General features: G+C 45.3%; 2 long non-coding RNA genes across 2 annotated transcripts in view; both read right to left on the reverse strand.

Annotated features, from left to right (window-relative positions):
* Positions 1-1,239: 1,239 nt before the first annotated feature.
* The window catches only part of LOC116653862 (uncharacterized), a 73,561-nt gene continuing 54,346 nt past the window's right edge, over positions 1,240-20,454 (reverse strand). Inside the window, exons 4-5 of the long non-coding RNA XR_004308443.2 lie at positions 3,288-4,406; positions 1,240-2,498 (exon numbers count right to left, since the gene is read on the reverse strand). This is a non-coding gene — a long non-coding RNA (uncharacterized LOC116653862). The remainder of the gene's footprint in view (positions 2,499-3,287; positions 4,407-20,454) is intronic.
* LOC107317834 (uncharacterized) lies at positions 12,620-19,426 on the reverse strand. The gene is made up of 2 exons (XR_001557052.3): positions 19,146-19,426; positions 12,620-18,474 (listed from the first exon to the last, which is right to left on the reverse strand). It is a non-coding gene; the product is annotated as an uncharacterized LOC107317834 (long non-coding RNA).

The raw sequence follows: 20,454 nt of genomic DNA on the forward strand, positions 1-20,454 counted from the left end.
GGGCAAAGTCTTTGGCTGAAACAAAAGAGAGCAAGCCCAAATGCAACAGCTGCAGAAATAAAAGAGCTGCTTACCTTTATAAGGTCTCAGTTAAGCAGAGATCTGCAGTAAGATAACCTCACCTTCATTGCCAGCCCTTCAATGAGGTCTGGAAAGGGCTAGATCCTGGCTCCACCCTTGCAGTCACTAAGGTACATTGCATGCACCTGAGCTCCTCTGGGTTGGCCCTGCCTTCCACCAGGTGCTCAATCACTGCTTCAAGCCATGGCTTAGCAGTTCCACTACAGATGTTAATCAAGTTTATGTATTTGCAATTTCATTTTCAGTTGACGTGAATACACTACTTGTGAATTTTCAAATGGAATGTATAGGGTTGCAAAAGTAATGTCTTGTATTTGATGAGGTTGGCTCACGAGGTCAGAGGTAGATGTTGGTGGGATGGCAGTAGAAGCTGAACCTTCCCATCAGCATCCCATCTATATCTTGTTGCTGTGTGACAGGTGGCAGCAGAGGGGCAGTCTGACAAATGGCATCTGGCTTGGATCATTTCTGGCAAAAATGCATGGCTAATGGTGGCAACTACATGGAAAAATAGTGTTTTGCAGCTGAGAACTTGCTCAATCAAACAGTGTTCTTGTGCTCCTTATATCTGTTGTTCTTTCTATAGAAATAAACAGGAGGCATTTCTTTCGGAGCAATCTATGTATATACAGCCCAAGACAATTCCTCTTCACTCAGCGTGGCCCAGGCAAGCTGAAAGGTTGGACACCCATGACTTACAGCACAAGGGTCACCAAGCAGAGCTCCTTGTTCACTACTAAACCCCTTTCAGCTTTTCCTGCAGCGTTTCTCCTTGAAAATCCAAAGGTGATCTGCTTTCCTGGCTTTAAAACTGGAATTGGGAAAGTGCATGTCGTTACATTGACCTTGCTCAATGTTACTACAGTTCTGATGGTCAAGATGCCCAATTCCCCTCTTGTAGAGGCCATCCCAAAGAGGTGGATGCAACAGACCACCTCCCACTCCCCAGCAGGTCCTGTTGTGCAGATGTTAGCAAAGCCCACTTCATTTAAATGCTCGTTTTCATTTCACTGGCTGGTATTTATTTATTTCATAGAGCGTGTTTGAGGTTGTAATGAAAAACGACCCAACCTCACCACCGAGACTGCCCCACACTTAAGACGATTAAGATAAAGTCCCACATAAGTGGCCCTAATAAAAGGAATTTATCACAAGACATGGAGAGGAAGGTATCTTTATTCACGAGGTGAATAGCACTAAGGGTTGTCATTGCAGGTTTTCAGTTGGGGAAATTATCATTCATTCTCCAAATTACTGACTGCACAAAAATTACTAAATGGTGCGTTATCACTCCCTCTCAGCGCGAGAATGTCTTTGTTGTACGTCCGATTACAAATGGCTTGCCCCACGATTATCATCAATAAATCACAGGTAAGCACAGCACATGCCATCAGGAGGCTTGGCTGAGAGGCTCCTGGAGCTGGCGTGAAAGGAAAGACAAAAGCCCCCTCCGGCGTGAAGCTGAGGTCTTTCAGTTTGGTAATAACTCACTTCATGCACAAGGACAGCCGTGGACTAACATGGGCGCAGGGAGAATTCATAGATACTGAAAATGCCTTTCCTTACCTCTTCAGAAATCCAGGCAAGTTGGAGATTCTGGGATGTCTTTTTTGGCTTCTCCTTCTTTCCCTTTTTTCTTCTTTCGTTTTCTTTTTGACTATGGAATCATTAAGGTTGGAAAAGACCTCTAAGATCATCAATCCCAACCCATCCTACCCTGCCCACTGACCACATCTCTCAGCACCACATCTCCATGGCTCTGGAACACCTCCAGGGAGGCTGACTATGTTTATTTAAAGAAGAAAACCATAAATATTTGTTACTGACAATATAATGAGATCTTTCCACGCTCCTTGAAACAACTTCTGGGCAGCAAGAGACAGTGGATAGAACTTCAGGCTTGTTCCTTCAAGAGCAGGATGAGTATCTCCCTTATTGGTGCTCGTTGCTCCTGCCATAGTGCAAAACCCCTCATCAGAGTTTGTGGGTAAAAAAAGCCCAGCTTCCAGTGGCTGTGATCACCTCCTGTGCCAGAAGAGATTCTTGAACTCAGAAGTCTTGATTCAGTCACACACTTTGACCTATGTCAGAGCTCATCTTTGCTCCGCACTCGAGTCACTCCTACAAAATTGCCTTCTAAAGCTTTTCTAGGAAGAAAATCCCAAAGAGGAGGATGCTTTTACAGTAAGGCTGCATTGGAGAGCAAGAAGGAACATATGAGGAGCCTGAGTGATCCCAAAGCAGCTGGTGACATCTATATTGGAGGCAGAGGATGTTCAGCCTGGTGAACAGACAGTGCTTGCTGTCCAGCCAAGCAAAGCCTCTTTCAAACGTGAAGGCTGAAGAATTTCCCCACCAGCACAATGCTGTGTTTTTCCCCTCATCAGCTGTCTCTTGTGTCCTCGCCTTTCTTTGATCTGTAAGAAAAAAGAAGGGGCTGTGTTCAAAACCTCTGGGTGCACAGAACCCATCACGTCGGTGCAGTGAGGCCAGGGAAGCAGCAGACGCTCACTGCGGTGTGAAAGGGACTGAGTGCAGAGATTAAGATCTCTATCAGAGCTTGTGGCTCCAGCGATTACAGTGTATTAAGGCTCTGGCAGTGTTGACAAACACTACCCCAATTAGGAATTATTTTGGCACGGCATCTGATAGCGCTGCCTGCTGCTAACCTGCTAAATGGGCTGCCCTTCCCTCCCCCCACTCTTTTAATGGGGTAGTAGGCAACAAATCAAATTGGAGACCCCTTTGCACCATCCGTTCTCCTCCTCTTTTCACCTTAAGTGACACATATCCACTGACACCCCTGGGCCTTGTAGATGAACATTAATGCTAGATACCCAGAAATGCCTCCCCTGACACCTCCAGGCCAGTATCTTCCAGTACAGCTGATGATAATCAGCCTTTATTTGGTATCTTTGGACTTGTGCTCGTCAAATACATAGTAAAAGAAGCATTTTTCTCTCTTGAAGGCAGTGTCCATTTAATGCAATGCTTATCCACATCTCCAAGACCAAAATCTAGCCTGCCTTCTTGGTGTCCAGCATCATGGTGCATATATACATCAGTCAATTGCTACCAGTGCAAGGAAAAGCAGATATTATACCATCTAAACTTCTCAAGGGAAAATGCAGAAAGACAAGAGGTGCCCACAGCCAAGGATAGGGTACATCTGGGTCAGAGAAAGGCAGGAAACCAGAGATACTTACCCTTTTCCTTCTCCAGGGTGTTTTGGCTTCAGAGGGAGCTGCACCCTTTGGAGCTGGAGGCATTTGTGGTCACAGGTAGACATTTAAGTCGCCCAAGATGTGGACAGGACAGGAGGTGTTCTGAGATCAGTGCTGGTGGGGACCGTGAAAATGGCTCATAGAGAAATGGATGGGGCAGCTGTGAAGGCGTGTTGTATGGAGACTGGAGAACCTGAATGTCTGCTAATATGAACAATTAATTTGGACATGGAAATAATACAGAGCGATCTCCTGCTCTTCTTTGGACCATGACTGGTACATGAGATTCAGGAAGAAAGTGTCTGCTGTGCTAAGAAACAGGTTGATAGGGGATGAGAGTTGGGCTGTGCCTGTGTAAGGGACTCCAAATACCAGTGGCCAAGAGCTTAGCAAATGAAGTGAAGGAAGCTGCCTTACTTGTTCTTATTGCTTTTAGAATCAGGCCTTGATTGAAGCTGCTGTGATGTACACAACCAGGCTGTCCTGACATCCCTGTGCTGACAATGGGATTGCATTGATGCTAGTGCCCCTGCTGATGGGCAGCAGCGATAAAACAGGCTTTCCATCTGCTCCTTCCTCCTCTCCTTGGTGGAGCCAGAGGGTTTACATCCATTTATTGCTCCAGCTCACACGGTTTCCATTAGAGTGAGGAGGACTGGGGGAGGCATGCTGTTTTGGTTCACCTTTCTGCAGCGGTGGAAATTGATAAGGTTCATATGCATACAAAAGGCTGAATGGAGAGGCAGGAGGGTGAACGGGGTCGTACACCCAGATGGATTTTTTAATTCCGGGGGAAAATAACACCACGCTCTCAAGTGATAACTGAGCTTTTCTTCCCAACTCGGACCAAAATATGATTTTTCATCTGCGCGTTGGAGGAGAGGAAAATTATACAGAATTTCATTCTGCAGAATAATAAGGCTTCATGCTGAATAAAGCTCCCATAAGCCAGTGTAATTACTGAAGGGCAAGAAATACACTTTCAGTTTATATCTAATCACAATGCCATATTGTGTGCTGTGAAAGGGACTTCTGGAGGCCAGAGTGTTGCTGGAATGTGAGCAGGCCCTGTAGACTTTCTTCTTGGCAGGACTTTTTTGGCTGTGAAAAAAAAAGGGAGAGGACTTACCAAAGTCGCTACAGAGAGGTACAAAAGTGTCCTTTGAGAAGGAGCCTTCGTTTTGAGCTCCAGGCTCAACACTGCTACCTCTTTGACCTCAATTTGGGACCACAATGTCACAGACCAGAGACCTACCAGCAGGTGCAAAGGAACATGTTGTGGGTGGCCTGGGGCTGGGTGCCACACACGCACAGACCACAAGACATGGGTTGGCTCCTTTGAGGTTATAGATCTTACTGCAGGTCTAGCGCTGCTTCCCCCATGTCCCACCTGGGCTTTTCTTCAGGCTTCCAGAAGAGTGGAACATGTTGCAGAATAACTGGAGACCAAACCTTCTCTCTGGAGACAACTGAGCCTTTCAGACACTGCCTCAGGTGAGCAACAGCTTTGATCTTTGCTTTCCCTGCCTCACAACTTCCCTGCCCTACACTACAAATGCAGTTGTAATTTCCAGAATACACTGATTCCTGCTAGGTTCATTTGCACTGATGCCAGTGGTGGATTTTAGCCCCTTTGTTTGCCTCTAAGAAAAGCCAGATCAAGAAGTGATCTGTTAGACAAACCAAGAGCTGTTAACATCCTCTATTTTTTAACCCTGCCCGCTTTCTCCACATCTTGTCCACATGGACAACAATCCATGTGAAATATTGCTGTTATCATGTAAGGCACCACTGCAGTTTAACTGGTCTGAACTGGGAATGGCTCGGCTGTCAGGGGCTGGGAACTTTGCTTTTTCATAGTACAGCTCCTTAGTGGCTCATAGACATCCTCTGGTTAACTTATATGCTCACATCTTTCTACTCCCCTCTCATTTCCAACTGATGAGCTTCCAGTTTAGAGCAGAATTTCTTGTTAATCCCCAAGTGCATGACCTTGCATTTAGTAGTCTTAAATTTCATCCCATTTCCTTTACTCTCGTCTTCAAGATTATGCAGTTCTCCATGTATGGTATTGTGATCCTCCTTTACTTTGCTGACGGCTTCGAAATTTATGAGAACTAGAAAACTGGCAGGAAACTTCAGGCCAAGCCTGGCTGCCAGTTTGCTTCAGCTGAGAGGGGATGCTGGGGGTGAGTGCCCCAGCTGCTTGCAGGTGGTGATGGATCCATGGGTGCAAAGGACAGCAAATGATGCAGTAACCACCTGCCTATCCCCACAATCGTGCACTTCCTTAAAAAACACCCAACATGGGATCTGTCAGAGAGAGAAAAGGTTTCTCTGGTCAGATGAACCCATTTGCTCACCCTTCAAGGAGGAAATGGTTGGGTTGGTTCCCTTGGTGGTGAAATGCAAGTTACCAATGGCCCAGTGAGCCATTCAGAGATGGGAGGCTGGCAGCGTTGTTGTCCATCCAGAGACAGAATACACAGGGAGAAGCCTGTGATGACTTATTTTTTTTCTAATGGCTGTGTGGTATTAGGAAATAGCTCCTTGCCAATATAGTTCAATGTCTACTTGGATGGTGACTGCATCAACCATGTTTACTACTACCACACAGCAGCTATGCAACTGTACCAAGTTTCCTTAGCCACAAGTCCACAAGAAACAAGTTTTGACATTCTGACAATTTACGAGGCCTTCTGAAATGTTTTGGACACATTAACTCACATCCAAAGATAAATGAAGAGAGTCCGGGAAGATGGCAGAGGCATTGGTGGAGGCACAACGGTGTGGACAGGTGTATCTCTCCCCGACCTCCTACCTGCTTGGCTGCTTAAAGCTGAGCTGCATTTTGCTCAGCTCAGTGTACGCCAAAGCACCACTGCATCTGAAAGAAACCCTGCTTTGCACACACAGACGTAATATCTCTGGTTAATAAATGAGAACCGTTGGGGAAAACCACAGGACATTTCTCCTCCAGCTCCTCGGTGATAGGAAATCTCCCTGTCTGAGGGCTCGCACGGCAGCACCCCCTCAGAGACCCCATTTGCCTCTGCAAAATCCCCTGTCTGCAGGGAGTTAGCCTCTAACCTCTCTCCATTCCAGGAGGGAGTGCAACTGTTTTGCACTAAGTAGGTAGCCGAGTGAATTCAGCCCTTCCAATCAGCACAACTAAAGCATGAAATGAGGACACAGAACGAAGGAACGAGTGGGAGAAACTGTGCTCTGCCCCTCCCGCCCCACCGAAAAAATAAAAATAAAAAGGAAGGAAGCAGAGCCTTTGCATTATTATGTGTTCTGTCCAGACTGAAAATGCTCTATTTTTATACACCTCCCCATCTCCCTCCAGCCCCGTTTCCTCCGCCTCTACCCGCACAGGCAAAGTTCTTGAATCAGCAGATTCTGAGCTCGGCAGCGGTAAAGAGCTATTGAGGGACGGACTCTGATAGCATTACAACCATACATGGAGCCATTTTCTGTGGCGAATCGCTGAGTTCTACCTGGTTATCTCCTGCCTTGCACATCACTTCCGAATGACATGCTCTCAGTCTGGGCAAAAATGAGAGTTTTTTTTTTAAGAGCTGGGATTTCAATAATATGTGACGAAAGGATGAGATTACTTTCTGAGGTGGGAGAAAGCGAGAGAGGGGGAGAGAGGGAGAGGAGATGAAGAGGAAGTTCTTGGTCTTTTATGGAGTTTCTTAGCAAGGCTTCTTTCGTGGTGTTAAAGGAAGAGCAGTTGGCTCTCTTTGGATGGCGCCTTGCCTGTTCTCCATGCAAAGGGCTTGTTGTTAAGTATTGCTCTGAGGGTGAGCCCTCCTCTTGGCCACCTACAGGCAGCGACCCGCTGCACCAGAAACAAGAAATGGGCCATTTTCCATCTATCTGATTTCTTTGTTTTGGTGTTTCCAGGATGAATTGCTCTGGTTTCTAGTTTCACATACATGTGCATTGGAGCACCTTTGCAATGGCTGGGAATGCAGAACTGCACTCACTTCCAGTGTCTGGCTGCTGTAATTGCTGTGAGTTGCTCAAGAACCAAGAGGCGAACACAACATTCATGAAATTTGCTGGTGATGAAGAGGTTGCCTGTCTGGCTAGATGCAAATGGCACAGCCCTAAAGGATGGATGAGTCATAACTGAAATCACAAAGATGGATTTCTGCTTGGAGAAGACATGGTGTGTCTGGAGCTCACCTGGTGGTTTTATTTCCAAGGTCCCAAATTAACCAAAACCCTTCTGAAAACGGAGCGGGCTGCAAACACCAGTGAGAGGCTCCCAGGCAGATGGGGGGATGCATGGGCTGTGTGGATGCTGGTGGTGGGGCCAAGGGTGCAGCAAGAGTGCCAAATATTCCCCTGATCAGCAGAGGCAGACTTGTTCCCAAGTGATAATCTCTTTTCTGCCTTCAGATAATTCCTGTGCCTATATTCTCCAGCTCAGGTGCTTATCTGCTTCCTTTCCCACTGTTGCTGGTTGCGTCACTGTCTTTATCTCTCCAGCACCCCTCTGAGGCAGGCAGTGCTGTTATCCCCAGGTACCATGCAGAAACCAAGGGTCGGGATGAGCAGCCTGTGGGACTTTGCCATGGTCACACTTGGAACTGACTGTAGATTGCAATTGGCCCCCAGGGTACATAATAATGCATTAAAGCTTTGTTTCAATGCTCAGATGGAGGATGAGGAGAAAAAGAAATTCCATCTCCATAAAAAAAGGCAAAGTCAGGGTGTGTGGAACTACTGCATCCAGTCCCTGGGAAAGGAAGCTGAGGCTCAGCAAGATCTTAGGGATGAACTGCAATAGGGCCAGAATTTGAAGATGAAGGAGCCAAGCTTTTCCTGGAGCTATTGTGTTGCTTGGCACCGGAGTAGGATTTAGGGCAGCCCTCATTTGAAAAGGAGTCTGCTTTTTTTTAGTGAGGGCACTGCTCAGGGAAAAGGATGCAATTCTTGCACAGCAGAGATTGGAGAAGACTGCTTCCCTGCATGGGAGCTCCAGAGACCAAGACAAAACCTTCATAGCAATGCACATAGGCAGCAGGCAAGAAGGTCACTAGGGGTGTGAGAGCTTTGCCCACACTGTGGCAATGCAGAGGGTACCAGCACTGGAGATAAACAGCTGTAAAAGGTGTGGATAACACAAATGACATTCTGCTGGCCAAGCAGAAGAGATCAGGGTTGTAATTCGTCCTTAAAACACAAAGCTTCATCCCGCTTTGTCCTCAGAGCAGAGCTGCACAGCTGCAGCCTCACCAAAATGCTGCTCAGCCACTGAGCCCACCTGCTCTGCAGGACAAGCTCTTTGCTCTCCATCCATTTCCCAACCCTGGAAGCACAAACACGACCTCTCCCAGAGCCAGATGCGATCGCCTGCTTGTCACAGCGAGCTGCCGGCTGCCTGTGTCGAGGCACAATCTGACAAAGTGCACCGGATGAAATTTTCCTGGCTTCTGTCTTTAGATAAGGGCACTATCACTGACTCAACATATTTTATGTATAACACACCCGATGCAAAAAGCATTCAAGCATCAGGCTTGTTTAAATGTATTTGATGGTATCTGGAAAAGCAGTTAACACTTCTCGGCTGGATGCAGGACGCTCAGGATGGCAAATCACTGCAGCAGTGGCCATCACAGCTTGTCCTGTGTGCCAACCCACCTGCCAGCAGGGCAGGGGGGAGGTAAAGGACAGCACCTGGCAGCATCACCTTCCTAAGGCTGTGATGGGGATTTGGGCAGCTCTGCTCTCTGTAGAAACCTCAGGAGGAGCTGCTGGTGGGGCGGCATGTCCTAAAAGACCCCTTTCACATCAACAGCTGTAAGAATGGGGCCCTTTGGCCACTGTGGCACATGGCAGCTACGTGAATGTATCCAAAAGTTTTATGGGCACCTGAGACCATCATCTCCCTACCAACACCTGCCCTGTGACTCTCTTGTGTTTCTGCATTTCCAAGACCTCCAACATACACCTCTGCTCTCAGTGAAGACAAGCCTCTGAGCACAAGTATCACCACACTGCATGGGGTTTTTGCCTGGGTTGGACCTAACTTTCCACTACCAGGGTAGAAAGTGATTGTTCAGATAGATTAACATACTCCAGAAAATTAAAATGCAGTCACTTTAGTGGAGCTTTACTTTTTTAAGCTGGATTTTACAGGAACACATGAGAAGCAGATAGAGGCAAATTACTCCTAAGGCTTTCTTTCTATTTACAAGATAGTTCTTAATCTTGAATTTATGATCCTGGATCCAAACTCATGTGCTAACTGCAAGAAAGCAGAAAGTTTTTGTGTGTAATATTACATACCAGTAGAGATAGCACTGTGTTGAGGCAGGCATCTATTAGCAAGGCACTGGCACTGGTTGCCCATATTGGTGGCGAATGTTCCTATCTCTGGAGATACCCAAGGTCAGGCTGGATGGGGCTCTGAGCACCTGATGGAGCTGTAGGTGTCCCTGTTCATTGCAGGGGGTGAGGAGGAGCACCAAGATGTACATGAGTTTGTATACGGATGGTGGCTGGGGCTGATGGCGAAGGATCCTTTTGTAACCATCAGCAGTTCTCCATGCTTTCATCCCAGGCAAAGATTACATTGAACTCCCAGGGGTCTTTGCTTCCTCGGATCCTTTTCAGACTGAGCCACTGTAGCACTGCAGATAGTTTTGGGTGCCCTTTCATTTTATATATATATATATATATATATATATTTGACAGTATTAAATATATACTCCAGCGAGCCATAAATCAGTGGTTTATCAGAGAATAAATCGTATCTATAATAAGGGACCACTTCTTTTTAATTGGACAGTGCATTAAATTAAAGATATACTTCCTCAAAGAATACAAAAATGTGTCAGCTAGCCTTCTTTAATGAATTTTAATTTTAAACCACCTTTTCTTTGAGAGAAAAGCTATTTTTCCCCTTCTCCGGTAAAATTATATTCTAACTCAAGGATTTGCTGAGTTTTATGGGCTATTGTATTCACACCACTTTATCTTTCATTCCTACAGAGATAGAGCATCCTTTTGCACAGGTTCAAATTGGGTTGTGTTGAGATGAGTCTTTTAGCAAATGAATCTTTGTGCACGCAGGAGATGTTTGCATGCGCCTGAATGTGCATGTGTGTGCAAACAGGAAGGGCATGTCTCCAACACATACAGTTGCAGGATATAATATGATTTCAAACCTCTTTTCCTTAGTGGGTTTGGAGCAGGGATCGTTTTCCTTCTATTAGCAGCTTACATATCAACCAGTGTGCCCATATATCAGCTTGGGAAGAAGAGAATGGCTCTCTACAGATGAGGTTTGATCTGCTGGGGTGAATGTTGTGTGTTTTATTCTGTTATGAACCCATTGCAGTTCAAAGGGATAGTGCCCAGCCTGTATTGGGAAAATCCCTTGCAAATGTGGGTAATGTGAGGATAATAACAAGGATATAACACAGCAGTATGTGAGGAGTGGTATGCCATCTAGTGTGTGCTCTTTGATTAATAAAGCAGTTATTTACCTGCATGGCTTAGAGCAATATATTCCTCTGCTCTGTGTGGTTGAACACGGCTGACCCCAGGTTTTGCTCAGTGCTTAGTATTTTAATGATTAGCTCAGGCTGAACAGATAGACAGAACATCAGGTGGGCTGTCTGCTTTACTTCTCGGCACAAGAGCCCTGGAGCTGCACAGGGAACCACAAAGTAGCATCAGAGTAGGGATGCTCCCCATTTCAGCAGGCAGCCAAGCACACCAACAGAGAAGTTAAGGCAAACTGATGCAGAACACCTGGTTTCTTCTTACCCATGGTGACATCCACTGTGAGTTTCCCTATCCTGCATCACTCCCCATTGTTCTAGCATCACCACCAGATCCTAAGGGGAAGGAGCTCATGAGAGCAAAGCTTTTGGGGGCAACGAGTCCCACCAAAATGATGAGGCTGCCCTCATAGGAGTGCAGAGGAGGGACAGAGGAAACCCCAAAGCCCTGAGGAAGTCCTGTAGCCCATCATTCCTCTGCAACAGGCTGAGGCTGGAGGGCAACCACCTCCTGGATAAGGTGGGAAGGAAATGGGGATGTGAGAGAGCCTGCCCTAGCACGTGGCCAGGCACGGCCGTCGGGTGTGATGTGCTCTTGGATTTTATTTAAATCAGTAAGAAGGGAGGACAGTTCAGAGCACTGGATTAATTCCACTTTCTCCCTCTCTCTCTCTCTCTCTTATATATTTTTTTTATTAGGAAAATAAAAGAGACTTTGAAATATTAAGAGAGAGTGGGATTAGAGCCCTCTCCTGCTACCCCAGTCTTTCCTCCCCTATTAATTTCCACTTGATTAGAATTCTTTTTGAAGTATTTAAATATGGACAATAGGAAAAAGGGAGGGTGAAGTTATTGAATATCAGTTAAACTGTATTAATATAAGCTCAGTTCCAGCTTTTATATAGATACTTCATATATATGTATAGTTTCCACCAGGAATAAAGTAGATCTATCCCTCCTCCCCTACCTAAAGTAATTATGATTTTAAAAAAACTATAATGAAACTCTTAAACTTTAATAGCCCATTTATAAATCCCCAGCTTAAAATTTAAATGCTTTAAAAAAAGTTTTAGAACTGTAGAAATTTGATTTTTTTTCCCTCTCTTTTTTTTCCCCCTCTCTTTTTATGTAAAAGACACTTTTATACAGTAAAACTTTTGAAGCTGTGTTTCAGGAGCAGCCACCCCTGGCCTTGGTGGCAGCTGGGGTGCAGTGGGGCCTGGGAGGAGACTGTGGGACTCTATGCTGGCAAATGGAGGTGGTAGCAAGGTGGTCCTGGTGGGCTTCCAAGGGCTGTAGAACCACTGGAGATTTCCAGCTTCTCCATCCTCAGCATGGGTGGCTTGACATTACACTGGGTATGATACAGAGCCCTCAAGATATTGTTCCGTTAAAATATGATGCTGGGACTGCTGATGGAGGGTCCTGGGATAGACAGTGCTGGGCATCCCCACCATGGTCATTTGGCACCTCACGATGCACTACCTGCCAGCATCTGAGCCATTCATTGGGGGGGGTTCATTTCTTAATCAGTCCTTTTATAAACCAGATTTAGATATCTCCTTCCAGATTCATAAATCCTCTCAGCTAACCCAAGGACTGCATTTTGATTTACAAACCATGACTTTCCACATCAGATTTAACTCCCTGAACAACTTCTGTAGCGTCCGATTGGCTTAGAGGTCAGGAAATAGATTTACAAATCCTAAAATATAACATAACCACTGGTCATGCCAGTAAGTTCTAAGAGAAAAAGCCAAACAAAAAAGGAAACAAAAAAACTACTGGTCATTTACAAATACTTCTTTACATTAGGAATACAAAAGACTGAGGTCTTGTCACCTTTACAACAGGCTGCATAGATCCAGCTCTCACATTTAAATGCCAAACTCAGATCTATAAATCTCAGTCCGATGTTCCATCTCTAACTGAGCCTGAACTTCCAGTGAGGTCATAGGATACAACATGAACCCAATTGCTGACACCAGTTCCTCTACCCATGAGATGATCAGAAGTTGATGCTGCTACCCATGGGAACGCAACACCAACCATGGAGGATGAAGGGCTGCAGTGGTAAACTCTTTAAAGTCACAATGTTTAATGAGATGAAAGCAATTATCCAAGGAGAGGATATATTTAAGAGCATGTGTTCCCCTGCCTGATGGCTTGTGACACGTCCTCAGAAGATCTGTGTTCCACATCCTCCCTCTCCAAGCTGCAGCATTCTTCCATCCCATCTCTTGGGATGGGCTTAGCACCAAAGCAATCACAACTCATGTTGCTGGGCTCTTAAAAATGCACTGGAAATGGTCCAGCTGGTATATTAGGATTGATTGGCCCCACTTAAAGAGGAAAGAAAAGAAATGTTGTATCTGCTTGGGAATAATTTCTTACATAGCATTTTCAACACGTCACGTTGTTTCTCTGAGGTGGTGGCCCTCTGTACCAGATTCAAGAAATAAACACTCTCTAATCCAGCCAAGATTTCATAGCAAATGGTTGCTGATGATGCAAACTTCCATCTTTCTTAGTGTTCTGGTGAGATTTAGAAGAAAAAAATCTTGTCCACAATGTTAAAATGTTCTCAAGTATCACCTCAATTCAACCATTTCTTTTTCTCTATTTCCTCCTCTTTTTTCCCTTCTTTTTTGTAGCCTTCAGTCTTCCAGATACACATCACAAAGCAATGACTGTCACTAACTCATTTTCCTCTTCACAAGCACCTTTAACAGAAAAATCAGCAGGTGTAAGCAGGTGTAAACATGAGGAATAAAAAGGCAGATAACAATGAAGATTTCATGGACACTCACAGAAACGAGCATCCAAGCATAACTGCTGCAATTAAATGATGGGCAACAATCCTCAGATGACATTTTGTGAACTGACTGCTGAAAAATGCACCTTAAGAATCAACACTGGGGCAGGAACTTGAGAATCTGGAAGAGACTGAAGGAGGTGAACATCACCAGAAAGCTTGGCCTTGTTTGTTAGAGAGAAACCAATGGGTTAATGGTAGGTCTGGATGGTGTAGGTCGAAGTTTCCAATCTTCACGATTCTATGAAACAATCAGTTCTAGGAATTAAACTCCTCCACCTTTCAGTCCTCTGAGGTAGGACTTCACCAAAGAAAGGGTTTAACCCATGGGTGAGCTTTTATATCTTCTGCAGCTCCTCACGCTGGCTGTGCTGGCAGCTCAGACTGTCTTAGGGAAACTGGTGGGACTCAAATTGCGGAGCAATGCCGAGATCCTCCTCACCCCCTCTTGGAACAGGATTTTGTAAGTTTTGCCCTTATTCCATTCCTGGCATCAAATGAATAGCAGTTTGTTTTCCTACTGAAGGACGATGTGGCACTAATGTTGCCCTGGCCCAAACCTTGCCTGTATGCAAGGAGAAAGAGCGTCCAACTGGGTCTGATTTCCTTCCTCCCACTGAGGAAGCAAAAGAAAACACTATTTCCACCCTCCCCTCTCCAGAGAGATCTCCTCACTAACATTATTACACTTTCTCCAGACACCTCCTCCACCACGCGCCCTCAGGAGCTGCTAATAATAATATTGCAAACCCCATAATAAATATTGTGATGGCTGCCTAACAGGCAGTGGAAAGAGGCTGAGGATAAATAATAAAGAGAGAGAGAGAGAGTTTTCCATTTATCTGTGCTCCTATGTGCATGCACGAGAGAGGGAGAGAGAAAGGAGTTAGCTATTAAAGATCCTGCATAGCCACGGGCAAATTCAAGCCTCCTTGTCTCCTTGCAGAGACCTTTTTCTTAAAGCAAGAGATTACTCTGGCGGTTCAAGGTGCTATCGAGCTCTAACCAGGGACAATTACAAGGCTCCAGTTGGAGCGTCTGAGACGATGCTTACGTCTGATAAGGTTGAAGGGGAATAATGGAAGGAGGGAAATGATAATGGACTGCTGAATGGGTGGGTTGAGGTATCATTGCCATAGAGCCTGGAGACAGAAGCGGTTGCTGATGCAGAGAGGGTTGGTAGGGTTTTTTTATTATTATTTTCCCCCTCATTTTGTTTCTATTTTCTTTGCACAGGAAAAAAGAAGGAATATTTCTGAACATGCACTTCAGAGTGATTTTTTTTCCTCCTAGCCTTGAGCAACATTAATAATACCACTCACCAACAAGTTTTGAGCCATGGGAGCATTCATAAAACATGCCTGTTTGCCTCACCTCTCACATGGCTCAGGACAAGAGGTTCAAAGAACATTTGTCTGTTTTCTATCCATCAGTACTTCACCAAGCACCAGGCAGGACCCTGTGGCTGCTCTCAGATGACCAAAGACTGAACATCCCAATACCATGTGCCCAACCTCATCTCTCTGGACCACCTCTCATACCCCATTATCTCTCCCTTCTCTTTCTGGTCCATTCTCATCAACCTGTGGGCCACAGTCCTCATAAAACAAAGATTGCTGGCAGACCACAGAAAGAACCAGTTGAGTTTTCATTACATTTCATTACTTGATTCAGAATGGACTGTGACTCAGAAATGTCCATTTGTCTCTGTAGACTCTAACATGAGCCTAAGCAAAGAGTTCAAGCATGAGCAAGTACCCTATTCACTTCTGAAGGCAATGAGATAACCCCACCTTTGAAATATATTTCACTTTCCTCCTAGGTTTTAAATCAGTAGACTTAAATCTGGGTTTTCAGACTCTTCCATCAGAAAGCACTGAGTCTGGAGTAGTCAAATGACACTGGGGCCTGGGGCTAGAAGGCAGCTAGTGCTCACTGTGCCCTTGCAGGTTAGAAGGCCCAATGGACAGACTACCCTGTGGGACAGCGTGTGTTTCTGTATACAGAATAAACAACAGCCTTTAGTAGATCTTTGGTAGGAAAGAGAAAGCAGGGTGTTCCAGGAGGGTCCAAAAGCACAATAGCACTGGGAGGAGTTGGAGAGATGAGCATGAAATGTATCCAAAGACAACCAGACACCCATGGCACATCCTTACAGAGGGCACATAAGAAGAACATGCCAAGCCACGTACATTTCAGGTTGAATATAAGGAAAAGGACTCAGTGAGACCTGTGGGTCCCTTCCAAACCTGAACATTCTACAAACCCATGATTTCCATTCCTTAACTGAAACATAAAGAAGGAAAAAGCTGGTGTCACTCACAACAGTTGAAAATATTTCATGTTTCCTTCCTTCCCACTTCCATTTACTCTTCCTCCGTGCCACGTTTCTCACCTTGAGCCTTAGGGTGAGCTGAGAGTACAGATCTCAATAACTTAAGGAGCCCCAAATTTCAGCATGAGCTTCCCACAAGCCTTCCTGCTCCTTTCCAGCAGCGCCTTGTCAGAGAAAAAGGCAGGAGAAAAGAGCAGGTGATAGATGGGGAAATGTCTTTGTCCTCTCTGCCATTGTAGCGGGTTAAAATAAAGAAGCTGCTGTGTGATGCCAGGAGAAAGGAGATGATATCTGTCCAGGTTATACCCTGGATACTAAATCCAAAAGCATTGCAAGCAAGATCAGTTGGCTTTTTTTTTAAAGAAAAAAGTTGATTTTCTTTCCAGCTCTTGGAAGTGAATCTATTTGGTGTCAGGCTGAAAGAAGACAGCGTGTAAGTAACTGAGAAAGTGTTTACTCAGTGAATTAGTTCAGCTTTCATTGTGCAGAGAGGATTATGGCCTCAGCAGTGGATGAGCTCCATTTCAGGCTGGAGTGGCTCACTTAACTACCTCCAGGGCAGGACTAATTATCATAGGACTTAGGCCATTAAAGGGCTTTAACTACCAGTGCTCTCTCCCAGGTCTGGATTAACTGTTTGCCTGGAGCAAACTGCCTGGATAGCCATTCAGCCTAATGGACTGCTTTGATTCCTCTGCCCCCGCTGCCCACCCCTTTCGCCTTTAAACTTCACATTATTGGCAGATCTGGAACAATAGCTAAGAATAGTACTACCATTGCAGCAAAACGACAAAGGCGTTTTGTTATAGGTTTGTTTTTTTGTGTGTTTTTTCCCCCCCTCTCTTTTGTTTGATCACTGCTGAGGCAATGATGTAAGGAAGAGCTATTAGCCATGTCAGATAGCTCTTACCTGGATCAGGTGGATTGAGAGGGGCTGCTTCAAAGGCTTGACCCCCAAGGGAAAACACAGGCATGCCTACGGAGCTGGGCTCTGTCTTACTCTGCTGTCTACACGACAGTAATTATGGCAGAAGTTACTCTGCATAGAAATAGCAAAATAGCTGTTGTGCCCCGAGGTGTCAAAGAGCCAAGATGAGAGAGAGCAGAAGAGGCTGGAGTACGGTGGGTTTCAATAAATGGTTTGCCCAAGGAAACAGATGGAGGCTGCTCTGCTCCTTCTCATTAACAAAAGGCTCCTACTGGAACAGAGGGTTCTCTTTTTAAAGAGACCCTTCCAAACCCATCCCTTCCAGGGTGCCATTACACCCAGGTTGGCAGCAAGCACTTTGCTCTTCATTCCTGAGTAAGATCCTGAGATTTCCTCTCCACTTCCACATTTTTTTGGGTGAGTTTCCTTTGTTATGGGGGGGCCGGGGGGGTGAAGAAGATACCATTTAATGCCAGTCCCCATGCTGAGCACACAAGGCCCAACATGGCAATCACTTACTTGCACAGATGAGTTTATTCACCTGAGTAACTTGGCTGTTTGAGGAAGAGAGTTCATCCAGCCAAAGCCCATAACATTCATGGCAGCACAGATTAAAAGCTGAAAGGTGTATCTGTGCTCCTCCACATGTACTTACGTCCTTGGCACATACATAAATAAAACAGATATTTGTGCAAAACAATATATAAAAATCAGCATGATTCCTCTTCCTGCTGTTAATAAACCAGCACAGTGTGATCAGAAACATGATGTACATACAGCAGGAGATGGTTCTGACCCAAATGAGCAACACTTAAAGGCGGCAGCTTCCTATGTTCAGGGTCTGCTCAAAGTTAGAGAAGCTTCCATGCTCAAAATATCAAGACAGACCTAAAACAAAGCCCAGAGAAAGATGCTTGAGCCAACAACAGAGCACAACCTGTGCAGATTATGATTGTCTGAGTGGAGTCAAAGGTCTGCAGCCAGGTTGTGCTGATGATGTGACCTCCAGCCCTGCCAAGCTCAGGCACCAGCTCTGCTCTACTGGGATCTTTCTTCTCTTATTCTTGGCACAGAATCACATGGCAGCGCCTGTCCAGCAATGGGCTTTTCTTCTTTGACACTTTTCTCCGTCCCTTTGAGCACAGTCTTTGCTGACTTACTAGGTTATGCATTCTGTTGCCCAGCTGACAGCTTTCGCAGCATTTTTCAAAGCTCTGGAGTCTGTTGTAAGATGGCCAAAATCGCCTTCCGCTGCTTCGTCTATATGGAAATTGCATAATTTCTGCTTTCCTCTGATCTCTTACTCTGAGGATAATGGGGTTTGGTTCTTTCCCTTCTTGCCCCTGCTGCAGGTGTGAACTAGAATAGAAAACAAACTGCTTGCTGGAGTGCAAGTTATTTGTTGTTTGCAGATGAACGGAGGTGGTTTTCATTTCCTGTGATTCTGAGCATTAAATTTTCCCCCCCTCGTCATTTACCCATTGCATGACATCTTCTGCTTTCAACTCATTCATTCCTCGTCGCGTCTGAAACCTTCACACTGGAGCCCATCAAGGAAAACATAACTGAAGGAACACAGTAGGGGAAAAAAAACAGGCAGTTGAAACAGCAAGCAATATCTTTGGAGAAAAGGCACTTCTTAGAGGAAAAGTAGAGCATCTGAGGATTTCCTTCTTGGTACTGAAAGTACTGCAAGCCTGACAGAAATGTCTACCTATGAAATCTATCAAGAAAGCCCCCAAAAATGAAAATTAGGACTGCAGTAATCAAGGAGTGAATGAAGCTGCCCTGTCCTCAGTAAGAAAGCACCAAGATGGCACTTTCAGAGGCAGCAAACCTCTTACTGCGTGCCTGTTCAACAGGGCAAGACCCTGCCCTGCAGCAGGAAGAATGACTGTAGTGAGCCAGGAACCCCCGTGCTAAGACCAGGAAAGCACACACTGGCACCTCCTTCCCTTATTTATGAAATGCATCTTTCCCACCTCATAAACATGTGCTACAAACTTAACATTCCACTCACTGCTGTTCTTTCATAGCTAAAAGGAACAAGGTCAATAAAACACCAAGGTAAGCTCTGATATGGCCTTTACAACAAGATCTGTCCTAGTACAAAAATCTGCAAAACTAATGAACCTGGAGCAGCTCATGCACAGGGAGCCCAGGATCTAAAGGGAGGTCAAACCAACCACCTCAGAGATGCTCCACCCAAAGGGTTTTTGTGTTCCTATACACATACCTCAGTGTTAGAGGATCCCAAGTTTGCCACCACCTCCTATGAACAAGGGTTCTTCTTGGCTGCAAGTGCAAGAGCTTCATGCTGTAGATGCAGAAAACCTTGGTGGGAGGTATCTGAACGTGTGATTGGTTAAGAGATGGGTTTTCCTAAAGGCTGATTCTACAGGAGACATCTGTGCTGAGAAACAGGGAAAAGCTGTTTGAAACAAACAGCAGCATTAGCTGGCAACTGAAAACAGCTGCTCTAGAAAAGGAAGAAAAAAAAAGAAATAACCCATTCCCCCCCCCACACACACAATAGCATGTTATGGGAGAACAGCTAATCCTGTAGCATAGGCACAGAACTCAGCGCTGGGAGGAGATAACAAAGACCAGGGACTCTTGTGTTATGGGTCAGCTGCTGGCCCCCAGCTTTACCTCTTCTCAACAGACACAACAGGCACTGTCACACAATGTCACTATGCCTGCAAGAGATAAGCTCCTGGATGAAAAACAGCTGGCTGGAGCTCAAGCCAGGCAAGATGGAAATGATGCTTCTAGGAAAAAAAAGAAAGAAGCCATTCAGGCCTTTTCTAAGACAGTGTTGGTGCTGTCTTCCCCCTTGCATGGGGAGAGGAACACCCAATGGTCTGGGGCTGCATTTAAGGCTCAGCCTGTCCCAGGCACACTGCTCACTCTCCTGCCTTTCTCTTTCTGTATGTGAATACTGGGAAGGAATGGTCCTTCACTGAGCTTGGACTGAAGTGCCTCTTCTCCAAGATGAGGCTTCCAGAACCTCATCAAGGTGAGTTGCAATGAGCAGAGGATGCCAATGAATTGGAGTTGATCTCATCTCCTGACCCAGTCATTAACCCATTTTGGAAGCACAGCTTCTTCTATGGGAGAGGAGCCAAGAGATGGGTGGAATAACAGGAATGTTTGGAAATTCAAGGAAGAAGTTCCATCCATTTTGACCCATGAGTTCTTTGGTCCTTTTGAGCATTATCAATAGGGACGGAGTTATTCCCCATATGGAAGAATTAATTTATTGTGTTTTCATCTGGGTTTAAACTTTCCCATCTCTTCTTCCACAGCTTCCAAAATAACCTGCCATTTTAACTCTCAGTTTTCTTCTCCCTGCCCAGGAAGAATTTTTCATGCACTTCCTTAGGAAATCAGGCACAAAAAAGGCACAAGTTGACTATCAAATAATCTACTTGCCAAAGTGATAAATACTGGAAAACTCAGCCCTTAATTCAATTCTTGTAGTCAGAGTTAACGTAGCAGTCACCTGGAATACGGCAATCCTTTCTGAAGTGTAGATTAACCAA

This window comes from Coturnix japonica, chromosome 12 (assembly GCF_054131305.1).
Source record: "Coturnix japonica strain WE chromosome 12, WE-NBRP24, whole genome shotgun sequence".
Taxonomy (NCBI): Eukaryota; Metazoa; Chordata; class Aves; order Galliformes; family Phasianidae; genus Coturnix; species Coturnix japonica.